Below are 3,515 nucleotides of genomic sequence, written 5' to 3'. Positions count from 1 at the left end.
TTCCCGGGAGCTGTTACTATATTTGTAAAATAAGGTGCATCCGTTCAACTAACATCTCTTGAATGGCTCCTGTGGGGAACTGGCCAGCTCAGGAACTTTTGGACCAGACCATCTCATTACAGTTCAATTTCAATGTCTGGTGATGCTGTGGCCTCGGAGCGGGTGATGTGAGGATCAGCGAGTTACAATTCACCGAGTGCTGCCCTGCCCAGTATGGCCCAGTTGGTTGGAACATCGTCCCATAAATGGAAAGGTCGTGGGTTCAAACCCTGGTCAGGGCACATGCCTAGGTTAAGAGTTTGGTCCCTACTCAGGGTGTGTGCAAGAAGCAACTGGTTGGTGTTTCTCTCTCACATCAATGTTTCTCTCCCTCTTCCTCTCTCTCCCTTCCCTCCTCTCTAAAATCGATAAGCATGTCCCTGGGTGAGATATAAAAAAAGTCATGGAGTGCTGTCAATTGTACCACATGTTAATGATACTCACCATGGTGGTCATTCATCGCACTCTCTCCTTCCCCAGTAGACACCACATTAGTGTAAATCCAGGCCATCCAGTGAGATTCTCCCGTCCTAGGGGGGAGGAGGCAGCCCCCAGACGGCTTTGGACAGGCCCTTGAACTTGAATCACGTAACTGCAGCAGGAATACGTGGACCGGCCTTCTGAATTATGCCTTTGAGACTGGCGTTTACTTGCGTTTCCTGCCCTGCACTCTCACGCGCAGACACAGCGAGGGCAGGTTTATCCCTAGAGCCATTCATCCATGTGGCACAAAGGATCCCAAAGGTGCTGCCAACAATCTGGCAATAATAGTGACCTGACAGCAAATTAAATTCTGCAAGACCGGGACTGCTTTTGCTATCCCAAAGCCCTGAAGGGAGGACCACCTTCCAAAAACTCAGAATCCAAAGCCCGTTGATCCCCTTTGTGGAGAGCCCACCATCCCGGACTGCGTGCCCGTGCTCCTCCCCCGTGACACCCAGTCAGGGCAGTGACCCCCGTTGGCCACGCAGAGCCTCGTGGGGGGCAGTCAGACAACACCCAGATGAGAACTGCAGCTGACGGCCCGGCCTTTCGGGGCACTGGCTGCTGGGCTCAGCTCGCTCCCGGCCTCCTGAAGTTCAAATGCCAGCCCGATTTCTATCTGGAAGCGTCCCAGCCCAAACATGGAACAAAAGTTCCCTCTGACAAGCCCATTCCGGGTTCCAAAGTATGTTTTTATGTTTGTTGGCAAATAGAACTGTCACCAGCAACAATAACAACACTGTTCCCCTCGACTGAAGCTACTTCATTTCTTCGCGTTTGTTCCAGGGCTGGAGCTGGACAGATGAATAATGTAGGCCAGGCAGCTGGCCCAAGTCCTGACCTCCTGCCTCCGAAAACAAACACAGTGGTGAAAATGGAGACTTGTTTGAACTTCCAGTGTCTAATTTGAAAAAGAAAAAGCAAAAAGAAAAACAAACCTCCCACCACCCTATTTCATCAGTGCAGACACTGAAGTTTTATTGTTTTGTTTTGTTTTTTCTTTTTTTTTTCTTTTTTTCTTTTTGTTTTCTTGTCTCACTTTTTGAAACAAGCAACGACAGCCCTCTACTGGTGTGAGGAATAGAGCCCCTGTCTCCATCACCTAGGTTATCCTGCCATCTAGTGGCCATATGAGAGATGCGCAGATTTCACTCAAATCTCCAACGTCTTAAATATCATAAAACACAGGTTGAAGCATTCTTCAAAATATTTTGACAGCCTTTCATGGAAGACATCTCAAGGAGATAGATTGGACTGTTTGGGTGAAAACATAGATTGCATTTGGAATCGAGATGCTATGTTCTATATTTAACGCAACTATTGATGGTTTGAGCACATTTTTTCATTTTAATGATCCTGTCTTCTTTTCTGTAAAATGGAGGTCATAATAAACATTTGATTCCTGGAGTTTTGTGAAGCTTAAATAACACAATGCATATAAAAAGCGACCTTATAAACTTTATACATGACGCACGTAAACATTTTAAAAATTCTGCAGAAGTAGATTCTTTGATCATATTTGGTAAAAATTTTTCAGACTCAACACCTGTTCGGCTGCCTCAGTCTCTGATAGTACGAAGCCCCGGACTATGGATGAGAGAAGAGAAGGGCTCCATCCCATCCTCTGCTTTCCTAAATGCACAGACCATCCATTTTTTGCTGTTGTTGCTTTCACATTTAAGTAAAACCAGATTCCTCATAGGGCCTGTTTTCATAGGGCCCCCGAATGAATAATGAAGAATGTAGACGAGGCTTTGGAGGTGACAGTCTGCTCACGTAGAATTGCAAAGTGCCGTTAGAGCTGGGGCTTGTGTGTCTGGCTACCTGGTCTTCTGGAAGAAGCCGGAGCCAGAGGCAGCAGCCGAGGAGCCGCTCGCTCTGGGATGTCTACCGCAGCACGCTGACTCGCGATGACTCATCAAGCGGGAGCCGGGCTTGGCTGCGGCTTCTGTGCAGCTGTTTGGAGGAAGCCAAGAACGTCTGGTGCCACGCTCTGGACTTGGTGAACAAGCCCGAATGTTGCTCAGTTTCCATCCTGCCTGGGCTGGTGGGCCAGCCAGCACGGGGCCTGCAGATAGAGCATGCGAGGCACTAGCTCGTCTGAGCTCCGCGGCTTCCCACTCACCGGCTGGCCCTCTCTGTGTCCTCCGGTTAGTCAGTTTGTCACATGTGGCTGATGCAGGCGGCAGGCTTAGGGTATATTTGGAAGTAAGATCAATAGTGTTGCAAAGAGAAAGTAGCACAGCAGCCAAAGGGACGTCACATTCTTGGGTGAGTGGTGAAGAGGTACAATGACCCTGGCCTCCTGGCCACCTTCCCCCCAAGGCTGGCTCTGCTCCCTCCACACTCACCGTTTCCCAGTTTGTCTCACCTGGGCTCCTGCTAAGGAGCCTCCTTTAGGATCCTGGGGATCACCGACGGGCCTGTGTGTTCTAGCAGGTGAGGGGAATCAGAAGAGGGCCGTGTCTCCAGGAGGGTCCTGCAGCATCTTGGGAAGGGGGGGAATGTTATGCCCTGCCCTGCAGAATGAGTAGCTCACTCACAAGTGCCTAGAGACACACCAGAACTCCAAAAGTAGTTAAGCCACCCACACTTAACTCTCATGGGCTGCCCCAGAATCTTCCAGAACGACCCACCTGTGGATGGAGCCCTGCAGCTTTCTCCTCAGGCCACCTCTGAAATAGGTGGTCCTCCATTCGTCACTGGGTCTTCCTTCTTTGTCCCTAGGAAGACACAGGATGGTCGTTTTCCTTCTGAGCCTTTCCGTACCTTAGAACTACTTACCTTAGGCAAAGGAGAGGAGCAACTAGAGGAGAGGAGAGGTGGCCAAACTCTCTGAGCAGAAGTACATGCAACCTGACAAGGCCAAGGGCAGTGTGGGCACAATAAGGGTGTGACAAAATCAGTTTTCTGGAATGCGTTGGAAAAGATAGACCTTGGAAATTCGAGCATCTGGGTGTGAGCACCGGCTGCTGGGTGGAGACAGTGTGGAG

General features: G+C 49.7%; 1 long non-coding RNA gene across 1 annotated transcript; it reads right to left on the bottom strand.

Moving 5' to 3' along the window:
• Window positions 1-1,973: 1,973 nt before the first annotated feature.
• Window positions 1,974-3,247, bottom strand: LOC123478246 (uncharacterized). The gene is made up of 3 exons (XR_006653404.2): window positions 3,159-3,247; window positions 2,894-3,010; window positions 1,974-2,590 (listed from the first exon to the last, which is right to left on the bottom strand). It is a non-coding gene; the product is annotated as an uncharacterized lncRNA (long non-coding RNA).
• Between the last annotated feature and the right edge of the window lie 268 nt (window positions 3,248-3,515).

Source organism: Desmodus rotundus, chromosome 10, assembly GCF_022682495.2.
Source record: "Desmodus rotundus isolate HL8 chromosome 10, HLdesRot8A.1, whole genome shotgun sequence".
Classification (NCBI taxonomy): Eukaryota; Metazoa; Chordata; class Mammalia; order Chiroptera; family Phyllostomidae; genus Desmodus; species Desmodus rotundus.
Note: the sequence above shows the minus strand (reverse complement) of the source record. Positions and strands in the feature narration are given on the sequence as shown.